The 13,924-nt window shown below is 47.2% G+C and overlaps 1 protein-coding gene across 8 annotated transcripts in view; it reads left to right on the top strand.

Annotated features, from left to right (window-relative positions):
* ofcc1 (orofacial cleft 1 candidate 1) overlaps positions 1 to 13,924 on the top strand; it is a 220,670-nt gene that overhangs the window by 144,046 nt on the left and 62,700 nt on the right. The window lies entirely within an intron of this gene.

Genomic DNA, 13,924 nt, shown 5'->3' with positions numbered 1-13,924 from the left:
ATCCCTCTGATTGCAGTTTTAATCAAGGTTTATAACTCATTTAATGTTTCCGACTTTGCAACAGTGACTGCACTTCAAAAGTATTTCAGCGGTTGTAAAGCACTTTCGGACGACCTGGGGTCATGCAAAGCTGTATAAATGCCGGCCTTCCTTCGTAAAGTAGAAGTGATTTCATATTGTGTGTTACAAACAACATCGGGCACAGTTTGGCCCCACAGTTCTGTAACGGAAACTAGAGTACTTGTTATTTTTAAGGGTGATAGATTCATGAAAATCTAAGCTAAAGAGGAGGCCGCAGTCAATTCACAATGCCCTGGTCAGTGACCACGTGACATCAGAGTTCGCGATTCCGACACTCTTTTTCTGTTCCTGTTGTGCTAATGATAGGAAGCTATCTTTTGTTAATTACTGATTTAATGTCACAATGTTGTTGCACCTTCCCTCTTCGAGACACAGATGGTGCACCCTTTCCAAAGTTCAGTGCGGTGTCACCCATGTTTCTATTCTAGTGTTGCAATATAATACACAATACTCCGTTAAAACCTCTGATCAAACCAAAATGATGCCCTGCGGAGAAAATAACCAATTTACAACCAGAATTATATATTATCGTAACTTCCTAAAGTTTGGTCACAACTTGAACTTTGCAGGAGGAATGAAAGCAACATTGAATTCTGGAAATACGATAGCTGCTGTGTTTATCAATGTTTATCCTCCATTGTGGTTTGAACTTTGCAAAATGTTTAGCAAGAATTGATTTTGGGAACGTATATGTAGAATGCCTGTTTCATTATATGCGAATGAGTATATTTTGTTGCTCTAATTTAATTACTTGAAATTAATGATATGTGCCAAAAAAATTTGATAAATACAAGCTCGCACGCTAAGATACAGTATTTGCATTTAAACGGCATTAACTTTTAATTATGTAAAATATTAAAATTGTGGCAACGGAAAATGTTACCCAATTTAATATCCAAGCAGTCAGTGATCATACATCTTAAAGTCTGTATCATAATCCATGTTAACTTTATGTCCTAATGAAATAATGCAGTGTTTCAGAATTAGCGAATAGTAACAATCACCTTGCCAATAATCTTGGACCTCCATTAATAACCCTGCTCTTTTTTTTTGGCAGAATGAGCTAAGTAATTTGCTTTTTCAATCATCCCTCTTCTTCCTTAACGAATAGTGCTCCCCCATCACCACTCTGGTCTGTCACACGGTAATGTGATATCTTCTTCAAGGCAGCGTGATGCTGCATAATAGTACTATTCTTTCCATATGCCAGTGACTTCCATGTGCCTTATTTTCAGGGAGAGTGAGCTGTGAATACTACAAGGTGCCTCTGTAACTGGCAGGTTTCAAGAGGGGAGCCTTTACAAATCTGATCTCATCATTTGATATGACATGTGCTGATTTAGCAGAGAAAATATCTCCCCTTGAAGGTGGACGGCATAAAATAGAAGAAAATGCACTGGAGGATGTTAAAAGCAAGATTAGAATTCAAAGTGAAATAAAAGAACAAAATGCATATTTTTCAAAAGGGGGTGCTTCTGAAGTGATTTAGAAGCTATTAGTGACTGCATTTTACACAGAAATAAGTTATGCATTAAATGATTCAAGTAGCTTGTTAGCAGCTAGATGATTCGCTATGTTATTTCTATAGCTGCAGTGCTTTTTAACTTCCAGAATATTAAGATTTCCTGCCAGCCTTACAATAAACTAGGTAATAAATTGCAGATGTTCATGTGGAAAATATCAGAGCATGGAGATTCAAAATGCACTTTGATGCATAGGAGATACACTCGTCCGGGGACGTTAAAGCTGGTTGCTGTGCTGTTTATGCCCATATATTAACCTACTGAGAAGCACACACAGTGTGCCGAGGTAGTGGGCCTGCCTGGGAGTATATTTTGTGAATCCTCACTTGAGTTGCTGAGTGGTAAACCTCCATATGCTGTGAGGCATGGATCATTATAGAACAGGAGGAAGTTAATAGGCTGCAAGTGCACCTTCAATTGATTGTTGAAAGGCACCAATGCAAACGCAGAGCAGTGTGTCACCCAGATTGCCCCCTTTCCCTTGAGTAACAGAGGTTGTCTGGCTGTGAGAAGCCTTTGTCAGAGGCGTTGTGAAGAGGAAGAAAACCAACGATTTAAAAGAAAGAGCCCTTGCGAGTTACCGACTTGCCTCTGCAAAGAAAAAAAGACGTCCAACATTTAGACGAGTAGTTCACTCAGCTGGACATGTTTAATAATGAATTTATAGTTAGGCATTTAAGAATTAAAATGTTGATTCTAAAATGACCTGCACGCCCACATTCAAATTAAACGTGCATTAGGAATGGGAGCAACTTTAAAGTATTTTGGCATTTATTTCGAGAAACCAAATGAAACATTAAAGCCAAACCATAGTCCTTTACTTTGCCAAGATTCCCTGGGGTTAATGGTGTATTCTCTGCAAAAGCTGAATCGGATCCATTCATGATGCACACAGGTTTCTGACAGAGAGCAAGAACAAGAAGCAAAATATAATTTCCTCGGACTTTTAAATGGTCTCATCCGCTTGGTTCAAATGGAAGGGTAGACAATACGAAAGCAGGTATTATTCTGCAGCGGAGTTTCCTAATATCGTTAGGGTTTTTTTTTCTTTAGTATTTTTGGGGACGCTGTCATGATTGGGCAAGAAATGAAATCCTGTAACAATAAATCCTCTGGTAAAAGCTGCTTTGCTTACTGTATGTTGAGGAGGTGAATCGCCCATTGTCATAACATGCTCTATTTTTGCTTTAATTTGCTGCCAGCAGACTGCTAAAATATATTAGAATTTAAATACTTCTGGCATTATGATGAAAACGCAATTTTATTTCACTTGAGTCTTCTCTTTTTGCGGGGTTGAGGTACGGCATTGTTCAGTTGGTCACGTAATTGAGCCAATTTTTTTTTTGTATCAGGGATAAGGTCACTTTCTCCAGTTAAACAAGTCATCTCCCTATTAAACTAATTTGCCTACATGCAAATTTTGTCATTTTTACCTCATTAACTATTTATCATGGAATAAAAAAAATTTATATTCATGAAGGAGCGGCTAGCAGCTTGATGGAGCTGGAACTAATATTTTGCAACTGTAATGATTTTTGCATCCTTAATTAGGTAGAATAAGGTTGATATGATTAGGTCAAGATGTAGTATTTTTCATTAAAAATACATTTCAGACACTGTATTCATAATATGTCCTTGCAATTAAAATAAGGGAGCAAATGTGATTCATGTCCCGCTCCTTGATTAATGCCAAGATAGAAAACTGTATCCTGTATCATTTTAGTGCACAGCCAGAGGTAGCAGCTTCAACACAATACAGGTGTGGTACGGAATGTTTTATTTCAGGTAAAGTGTACCAATCAATTCAAGTTCATAACGAACACATTAATTATTTAAAAGCAGCCATGCAGATGGATCTAATTAATTGTCCCATGTCATCTTTGTGATTATTGTCCCTGTAAAAATGGGGGAGGGTGGGGGTGTGAGCTCGGGGGTGGGGTGGGGTGGGGGAGGGAGAAAGGCAATTTGTTAAATTGTATAACGCTTGCGTAGATATGCAAACTCTTGTCCCGGAATCTTTGGACAGTGATGGAAAAGCGATGCAGTTATCTATAATTTTTGTAGTAATTCATATGAAGCTTTGCTGACACGTGTTAATAGCACTTGATTGCCCTCAAGATGTTTTCACAACAGAAATCTGTAAGTGTCACATCAAAGTTTGCTCAGCCACACAGTTTTTTTCCCCCCCTTCACATCCAAGATAATTTGTGACCACAGGCAGACACTCAAAATCCAAGGTGGTTTGCAACCACTCTTTTGGGCAAATCTGTCATCAGTTAGATGACACAGATTCGCTCCCGAATTAATAAGAATAATGATCTTTATTGTCACAAGTAGGCTTACATTAACAACGCAATGAAGTTACTGTGAAAAGCCCCTAGTCGCCACATCCCGGCGCCTGTTCGGGTACACAGAGAGAGAATTCAGAATGTCCAAATTACCTAACAAGCACGTCTTTCAGGACTTGTGGGAGGAAACCGGAGCACCCGGAGGAAACCCACGCAGTCACGGGGAAAACGTGCAGACTCCACACAGACAGTGACCCAAGCTGGGAATCGAACCCGGGACCCTGGAGCTGTGAAGCAACAGTGCTAACCGCTGTGCTACTGTGCTGTCCACCTGTGCTGAACCCACCTGTGCCCACCTGCGCTGTAGATTAACCACGTGCGGTTCTCGCCATTCGCATATAAGCAATTCTTCTATCTGATTCTGAGCTGGTATTATAGTCAGACCTGTCCTGCCCTGTGTAGTCTGCCTCCTCGCAGAATCTTATCCATGCTCATTCTTTTCGCACGCTGACTTTCATTTTGGAATCAGAAACAAGAATATGGGGCGGGATTCTCTGGTCCTGAGGCTAAGTGTTGACGCCATCGTAAACCCGTCGCATTTCTCGACGGCGTCAACATGGCCTCAGGAGCAGCGATTCTGACCCGTTCAGAGGGCCAGCACGACACTGGAGCGACCCACGCCGCTCCAGCTGCCGATCCCTGACATCAGATGGATGCCAATGCGCGCATGCGCAGTGGCTCCTTTCTCCGAGCCGGCCCCGACGCAACATGGCGTAGGGCTACAGGGGCCGGCGCATAACAAAGGAGGCCCCCAGCCTGAGAGGCCGGCCCGCTGATTGGTAGGCCTCGATCGCGGGTCGGGCCACAGCGGAGGCCCCCCCCTTGGGGTCGGACCCCCTTCCACCCCCCACAGGGCCGCCCACAGATGCATCCACGCCGAGGTCCCGTCGGGTAAGAGCAGGGGTGGACGACACCGGCGGGACTCAGCTTTTTTAGCCTCTTGGCCCATCCCGGGCCGAGAATCGGCGGGCGGAGGGGCCCCCGTAGAGCGGCCCCCGACCGGCGCCGTGCCGACCGCGCCAGCTCCAATGGCGCCGATTCTCCGTTCTCCGGAGAATCGGCGGACCGATGTCGGGGCAACGTGGCGCAATTCGCACCGGTCCCGGCAATTCTCCGGCCAGGCCCCGGAGTGAGAGAATCCCGCCCATGATCATTGGGTTACCCTGCTATGTACACCTCACTCAGTTCACTGTTTCAGGTGGAGTGGTATGTTTCATAAGAACATAGAACGATTACCAAATTGTCCCTTCTGTGGACACCATTTTAAATTCAGAATAATGCAGTGGAACGTATCAGGATTGACTTTATGTGGGCCTCTTCACACGGGTACAAATTGGGAGCATTTACTGTTGGAACTGACCAGGCACCTTAAGGCAACATTTATTAAAATAAATAATAAACCAAGTTGTTTGCCGTTTAAAGTCATCTTTATAAAAGCGAGGGTTGCTCAAGCAAATCTCATGTTTAAACAGCCTCTTTTCTCTGGCGAAGCTTCAAACTCAAGAGTACCAATACTTTGCACACCATTGCAGCTTAGTTGCCTGTTAAGCCAGTCAACGGGGGTAACGAGAGGTACATTGCTTTTTTGACCGACTTTTGCTCATTATCACAGGGGGCAAGGCAGAGCAGTTCACAGGGCAGAGAGCTGCCTCTCTGTTGCAAAGGTAGCTTGAGTTTTCAGAGAGACGTGGGAGGAACAGGACAAAGGCAGATCGAACAATGTGATTGTGAGGGCTCAGATCCCGTAAAGCAACATGATGGAAAAAAAAGAATCAAATGATCCAAAGGTTAAACTTACAAGTAGCTGCACACACGGTTTGCAGTAGTTTAGCAGGATATAGTATGATACAAACCTACTCTATTGCAGAATAAATGATGCAATTCATCTTGTTTCTGACTAATTATAACTCAAATACATATAGGGCGGGATTTTCTGACCCTGAGGCTACGTGTTGACGCCGTCGGAAACACCTTCGCGTTTCTCAACATGGCCTCAGGATCAGCAATTCTGGCCCCTACAGGGGGCCAGAACGGCACTGGAGTGGTTCATGCCACTCCAGCTGCTGATCCCAAAGTCAACTGGGCGCCGCGGAGTCCGTGCATGCGCAGGGGCACCGGTGCCAACGCGCGCATGCGTCGTGACTCCCTTCTCCGTGCTGGCCCCGACGCAACATGGCGCAGGGCTAAAGGGGCCGGCGCGGATGAAAGCCCGAGAAGCCGCCCACCGATTGGTGGGCCCCGATCGTGGGCCAGGCCACAATGGAGGCCCCCCCGGGGTCGATCCCCCCTCCCCTCCCCCACCACAGGCTGCCCCCGGACCCTCTACGCCGAGGCCCCGCTGGCTGAGAGCAGATTAGAACGGCGCCAGTGGGCCTCGAGTTTTCTGTTACAGCCGCTCGGCAAAACCCAGGGCAAGAATCGCCGGGGGTGTGGGGGGGGGGGGGGGGGGGCGCGTAGAGTGGCCACCTACCGGCACCGACCTCGCCGTGCCAATGGCGCCGATTCTCCGTTCTGCGTGGCAACGATTCGCGCCGGTTGCGGCGATTTTCCGGCCCGGCCCCGGGCTGAGAGAATCCCGCTCATAGATCTGGGGCGGAATTCTCTAACCCCCCGGGGAGTCGGAGAATCGCCCGGGGCAGGCGTCAATCGTCAATTTTCCGCCACCCGGGAATCGGCGGGGGCTGACAAGCCTTTCCCACCGGCGGGAATCAAAGCACGTCTGGTGCCGGCGGGATTGGCGGCGGGGGCAGGCGCCGGGGTCCTGGGGGACGCGCGGGGCGATCTGGCCCCGGGGGTTGCCCCCACGGTGGCCTGGCCCACGATCGGGGCCCACCTATCGGCGGGCGGGCCTGTGCCGTGGGGGCACTCTTTTTCTTCCGCCTCCGCCACGGTCTCCACCATGGCGGAGGCGAAAGAGACCCCCTCCCCCGCGCATGCGCGGGGATGACGTCAGCAGCCGCTGACGCTCCGGCGCATGCGCGGACTTCTGCCGGCCGGTGAAGGCCTTTCGGTCCCAGCTGGTGGGGCGCCAAAGGCCGTTCGCGCCGGCCGGCAGAGCGGAAACCACTCCGGAGAATTCCGCACCTTTGGGGAGGCCTGACGCCGGAGTAGTTTTAGGCACTCCACACGCCGGTACCCCCCGCCCCGCCGGGTAGGGGAGAATCCCGGCCCTTTCTTTTATTTTTGGGGGGATTTTTGTCTTACCAGTTTTGATTCTGTACTGTGTCCTGCTCGTGGATCAGTGCACTGGAATTATATTTTCTTTCCATGTTCTTCCTTTTTCGATCAACATGCTTCAAGTGAATGCTTATTTTTAACAAGAAATAATGGACCATGAGAACCAGCAGCTGAACCGACTTTCAAATGTGTTAAATTGAAATATACAATATTGGTGCCTAGTGATGCCTGTCTAAATATCTGCTGGTTGTCTCGGAATGGTATTGTTGCTCTTACAGTATCGGAGCGCAATCTCCTCTGTGCTGCTGCACTGTGTTCACTTTGCTCTCCAAACCATTAGGTATGTTTGACTGTGCTTTATTTTAACAGAGTTGCCTGCCCCCTTCAGAGAGGAAAAAAAAATGTTTCCCTCACCGGTCATTGACTTGTCACCCTTGCGTGCGCTACCTTTCATTTTAAATGGAGCAGGAATCCTCGAAAGGGACGTCTCCAAAATAAAAAAAAACAACACAAAACACCCCGGCCTGTCGACAAAGTGCAGCAACAGATTTCCACTTTTTCATGACATTAAATCAGGGCAAGAGCAGTGGGGCTGGAGGGGGGGGGGGGTGGTAAATAGCGGGAGACCCAACCTTGTTTGCGGAGCGCCTGTTTATTTTATTTCCCCCTCGCAAAGTACATTTGAGGAGGCTGACAGGGGTCAGAATCGGGGGATTAGTTGCAGAATTTAATGTGGGCGAAGTCGGCTGTCCATTATGACGGCCAGACCGTTCTGTTAGAATGACACATAAATAACCTATTATGTCCCCCACCCATGGAAATTCAAATGCACCTGTCAACTTGATAAAGCACTCGCCCAGAGGGAAGCATTGTTTACATTTTCACTCTGTCTTCTGAAAAGTGAGATCCTAATTATTTTTTCCCTTGGAAATTAATGCCGGGTGTGATTGAAGTGTAAAAAAAAGCTGTGAACGTCATCCATAAATGGCGATAAATGTATTGCAGGTTTTCTTGTGTTTTAATGAGACCTGTAATGTTTACACTGTAGACTCATTACTTTCTTAATGTGCAGCCGTTAGTTCATTGACTACAATGAGAAAGGTTAAGGCAAAGCTGACAAGTGTTGTGCCGTTGTGTGATGCAGATGAATAGAAAAAAGCACATGCATAAACTCACATGCACACATTTATTTAACCATGTTTGCAATATACACCTACATGCACACGTCTGCACAGTACATTCTCATATGCTCGCTTTCACATACAAAAAAAATGTTAAAAAAACAAATTATGTATTCATCGATATAAATAATAAAATGTTTGCATTTTGATTTTTGGTACACAGAGGTTTTGAAAGGGTGATACATCAACAATGAAGGAGGATTTCTCCCTGGAAGTATCGAAAGTCTTTAATTTCCCCCTTGTCTTTCCATCAAATTTGATTGTCTTTTACAACTTCCTCTTCTCATCCATCACCAATACTGTGAACAGGTCAGGGGAATTTGTACCATATCTAGATGTTAGAATGGGTGCAATGCATCTGCCTCAGACCTTTTTTATTTGTCAGGCTAGTGCAGGCTCAAGGCAAAGTCGCCCTGAATTCATTATCAGATGACTTATTGAAATGATTGCTCTTCATGGACACCCTGCAGGGAATGTCTTTATCCCTCGCTATTGTGCCTTGCAGGAGTGCATGGTCAGCAAGTAGCACTGTTGTGGAGTTTTTCTCATGCTGGATCTCCCATGTGATTGTTTATGGCAAATTGGATTAAACTCTGTTCCAGAATGACACGAACATTACTCTGCTTTTGAAGTGGAGATGGGCCTGGTCAGGCCTCCTCGTTCAGGCTTCCAGGTCCAATTCCTGAAAATAAACACAGTCAGAGCAAAACGGCTGTTTAGTGAGAAAGGTTTGAGGATTGAAAAGCACTTGAGCATTCATGAATCCAGGAGAGTGAGAAATGCCTTGGGAAGGCGGATAGATAGGGGAGTGTGGGTGGAGAGTAAACTCGGTGACATTTGTCCACATTAGTTACAAATCCAAATGAGCAGCATGTTAGCACCGTGGTTAGCACAGTTGCTTCACAGCTCCAGGATCCCAGGTTCGATTCCGGCTTGGGTCACTGTGCGCACATTCTCCCCGTGTCTGCGTGGGTTTCTTCCGGGTGCTCCGGTTTCCTCCCACAGTCCAAAGATGTGCAGGTTAGGTGGATTGGCAATGATAAATTGCCCTCAGTGTCCAAAGAAAAGTTAGGGTGGGGTTACTGGGTTACAAGATATGGTGGTATGGGCTTAAGTGGGGTGCTCTTTCCAAGGGCCAGTGCATACTCGATGGGCCGAATGGCCTCCTTGTGCACTGTAAATTCTATGATTCTATGACACTAACAAGACCTAACAAAAAAATCTTATCAATCTCAGTTTTGAAAACTTAAATCAATCCAATACTGAGTGCTTTTACGGGGGGAGATTCGAGATTTTCACTACCATTTATGTAAAAAAGTACTTCCTGGTCCCACGCCTAAGAGGTTTAACTTTAAGATTATACTGCCTTGCTTTAAGTTCTCCATCAGAAACAGCTTCTCTTTATCTTGTCCATTGGATCTTTTAATGGACTTAAATTATCTCACCCAATTCGTCTTTGACACTCAAGGTAATTCCGGTTAAGTTTCAACGACCTGCATTATAACTTAATCCCTCAAACTCTAGTGTCATTCTGGTGAATCTGCAGTGCAGCCTCTCCAAGGCCTTTGCTGAGATTTGACATCCAATACCAAATGCAATGTTCCAAATGGAGTCTGACACAAGTTGCAGAAAGCTCCTTACTTTTGAATAACACACCGTTCTGTTAACCTTTTTAATTACACTTTTTAGTCTTCTATCATGGGGTGTTGGCACCAGTTTTATTGCCTAACCTTATTTGCCCCAGAGAAGGCAATGGTGAGCCTATCCTCCAGTTTTTAGAGATTTCCATACACAGGTCCCTAAATCTCTCTGCACTTCCACAGTTCTGCCTTCAGCTGCAATCTCATTAAATGGGGGAACAGATTCAAGGGGCTGGGCAGGATTTCCTCAGCCCACGCCGGGTCGGAAACTCGCCGGGCCTGACGCGAATCGTGCGACGACGCCCCGGCGCCAGTCCGCCGATTCTCCGGTGATTGGTGCCTGCGTGGTCAGCCCGAAGCCTGTTGGGGGCCGCACTACCCTCTCCGCGGCGATCCTCCGCCCAGGATGGGCCGAGTGGCTGCCCAAAAAAGCCTGAGTCCCACCGGCATCATTCACATCTGGTCTTACCCGGCGGGACCTCAGCATCCATCCTGTCTGGGGCGACCTGGTTGGGAGGGGGGAGGGGGGAGGGGGGGGTCCGACCCCAGGGGAGGCCTCCACCGTGGCCTGGCCCGCGATCGGGGCCTACCAATCAACGGGTCGGCCTCACGTGGTGGGGGCCTTATTTTCTCCACGCCAGCCCCTGTAGCCCTATGCCATGTTGCGTCAGGGCTGGCACGGAGAAGGCGGCTCCTGCGCATGCACACATTCGCGCTGGTTGCAGCGCGCATTCGCACTGGCTGCAGCGTGCATGCGCAGACCTGCGGTGCCCATTTGACGCTGGTGTCGGCATCTGGAACGACGTGATTACTCCAGTGCCGTACTCCTCAATGGTGAGCCTATCCTCTAGTATTTAGAGATTTCCATACACTTAGCGGTCCGATGACGCCATCGTTAAACTCTCCAGTTTTTACGACGGCGTCAACGCTCTGCCTTCAGATGGGAGAATCACATGCGCGGCTGACGTCACGACGGCTGACGGCTCCAACCCGCGCATGCGCGGTTGCCATCTTCCCCTCCGCTGCCCCGCAAGATGTGGCGGCTTGATCTTACGGGGCGGCGGAGGGGAAAGAGTGCGTTGCTTGGAGACACCGGCCCGACGATCGGTGGGTACCGATCGCGGGCCAGTCCCCTCCCGAGCACGGCCGTGGTGCTCACGCCCCTCTTCGCCCCCCAGAAGCCACAAATGAGCATTTGGCGCCCATGTTCACGACGACAGTGACCATGTGTGGTTGCCGCCGTCGTGAACCGGTCGGGAACGTCGTGAACCGGTCGGTCGTGAAAAACGGCGAGTGGCGATTCATCCGAGCGGGGGGTGAGAGAATCGCAGCGGTGCATGTCGTGAGTCGCCCGGCCCTCCCGCAATTCTCCCACCCGGCGTGGGGAGCGGAGAATCGCGCCCCTTATGTTCCTCCTCCTATAGCTTCAGATGAGTTCACCACAGATTCGAGGTTGACTCTCTGACTTTCCTGATCAGTATGGTTCAGGAATTCAGCACATGGTGCATTTACTCACAAAACGATCGGGAAGCTTGACTTTTTTGCAGATTTGACATAGTGTGGCAGATCTAGCGTTTATCAGAAGACATTAGATTGAGTGATCTGCTGAGCTGAAAAAGTCAAACCACAAAGCGTTGGGATGGGCTGGTTGACAATTTGTTGACATGGAGCGATTAACTCTTGTTTTGCAAAGGGAAAGGCCCTTTATTCAAAATTGCTTAACCAACAATTGCTAAATTAAAGGGATGATACACATTTTATTGACATGAATAGATCTGGCTACATGCTTCCAATCGTTCAGTTTGGATTTCAGTGGTCAGATTGAACTGAGATTCTATATTAAGCCCAGTACATTTTGTTCATGGTCTATCTACTGTAACAACAAAATAATGTATTGGTTACAGTCCATTAATGTTACCCTTTTGTTTTATGTTTTACTCTCATTCAGTTCCAGTAACATCCCTCAATTTCACAAGGATGGAATGAAACAAAGCTTTTGGTTCGAACATCAGATACAATTCCTTACTTGCATTTTCTTAAATGGTCAGGATGATTGAACATTAACTATTTAACACCCCCATCATTCTTTACTCAAGTATAGATTGTCTTTTGAGTTTATAAAACTATTTTGGTTCATTTTCCATGGACCATTAAAGAATTTATCGCTTCTGCTTATTTAAGTCCCAACAATCAGGATGTAATGCTGCCGGACATTGACTGTAATAATTACTGATTTTTTTTTCACCATTGATTAGTAATGAATTATAGCACATTCAATAAATATTCAGATGGTTTAATTTTGGCTAGTTCCTTTTCAGTTATGGGCGGCACGATGGCACAGTGCTTAGTACTGTTGCTTCACAGCGCCAGGGCCCAGGTTCGGTTCCCGGCTTGGGTCACTGTCTTTGCGGAGTCTGCACGTTCTTCGTGTCTGCGTGGGTTTCCTCCGGTTTCCTCCCACAAGTCCCGAAAGCCGTGCTGTTAGGTGAATTGGACATTCTGAATTCTCCCTCCGTGTACCCGAACAGGCGCCTGAACATGGCGACTAGGGGCTTTTCACAGTAACTTCATTGCAGTGTTAATGTAAGCCTACTTGTGACAATAAAGATGATTATTATAATAGTTTTTTTAAGTTCATAATTATGTTATATGGTTACCACAATTTAAACATCCTCATATTTGTGAGGATTTAATATTCTCGGCTCTCTATTGTTCCCTGCCTCTTGAGTCAGTGGGTGGTGATTAAGTGGGTTTTGATTGAGTGGGTGGTGATTGAGTGGGTAAGTGGTTGAATGAGTGGGTGAGTGAGCGAGTGGGTGGGTGAGTGGGTGGGTTAGCGAGTGGATAAACGAGCGAGTGGATCAGTGAGTGGGTAAATGAGTGAATGGGTGGCTGAGTGGGATGGTGAGTAGGTAAGTGAGCGATTGATGAGTAATTGAGTGGGTCGGAGTGGGTCGGTGAGTGGGTAAGTGAGTGCAGGGGTAAGTGCGTGAGTGGATGTGAGTCAGTGAGTGAGTGGCTGAGTGATTGATTAGGTAGGTGGGTGAATGAGTGGATAAGTGAGTGAATGAAAGTGAGTGAGTGGGTGAGTAAGTGGGTGATTGAGTGGGTAACTGAGCAGTTGAGTGGATACTCAATTTGGGGGGTTGGCAGATAGTCGGGTCAATGGTTGGGTAGTCGGGCTGGAATTGAGTGAGTGTTTGGTGGGCAGTGGGTAGGTTGGTTGGGGGGACTGACGAGTCTGATCAGGGGTATAGATAGTCTGGCTGGTGTGGGGCGTGCACATGGTGGTTGATCAGGTGAGTGGATAGTTGGGTCAGCGGGGTGCGATTGGCCATTGGTTGTGATGGGTTGGGTTGTGTACACCCACCGTGCCATTAGGGAGAACGTTCCAAGAGTTTGACCCAGGGACATGTAAGGGATGGCAATAGCATTTCACGTCAGGATAGTGTGTGACTTGCAGGAGAACGTTCAGTTGATTGCGTTCCAGGGATCTGCTGACTTTGTCCTTTGAGGTAGTAGAGGGCATGGGTTTGGAAGATACTTTCTAAGGAGCCTTGGTGAGTTGCTGCACTGCATCTTGTAGGTGGTACACACTTCTGCTATTATGCGTCAGTGGTGTTGAAGGTGGTGGATGGTGTGTCAGTCAAGCGGGAGGCTTTATCATGGATGGTGGCAAGCTACTTAAATGTTGGAACTGCACTCATCCAGGCAAGTGGAGAGTTTTCCATCACACTCCTTACTTGTGCCTCGTAGATGGTGGACAGGCTTTGGGGAGTCAGGAGGTGTGTTTCTCAGCTCAGAGTTCCCAACCTCTATCCTGTAAGCACATTATTTATTTGGCTGATCTAATTCAGCTTCAGGATGTTGATAGTGGGGAATTCAGCGATGGTAATAGCATTGAATGTCAGGCGGAGATGGCTAGATTCTCTCTTATTAGAACTGGAACTTGTGTGAAGTAATTGTTACTCGGC

This window comes from Scyliorhinus canicula, chromosome 10 (genome assembly GCF_902713615.1).
Source record: "Scyliorhinus canicula chromosome 10, sScyCan1.1, whole genome shotgun sequence".
In the NCBI taxonomy this organism is placed as follows: domain Eukaryota; kingdom Metazoa; phylum Chordata; class Chondrichthyes; order Carcharhiniformes; family Scyliorhinidae; genus Scyliorhinus; species Scyliorhinus canicula.
This window is presented reverse-complemented; position numbering and strand designations above follow the sequence as displayed.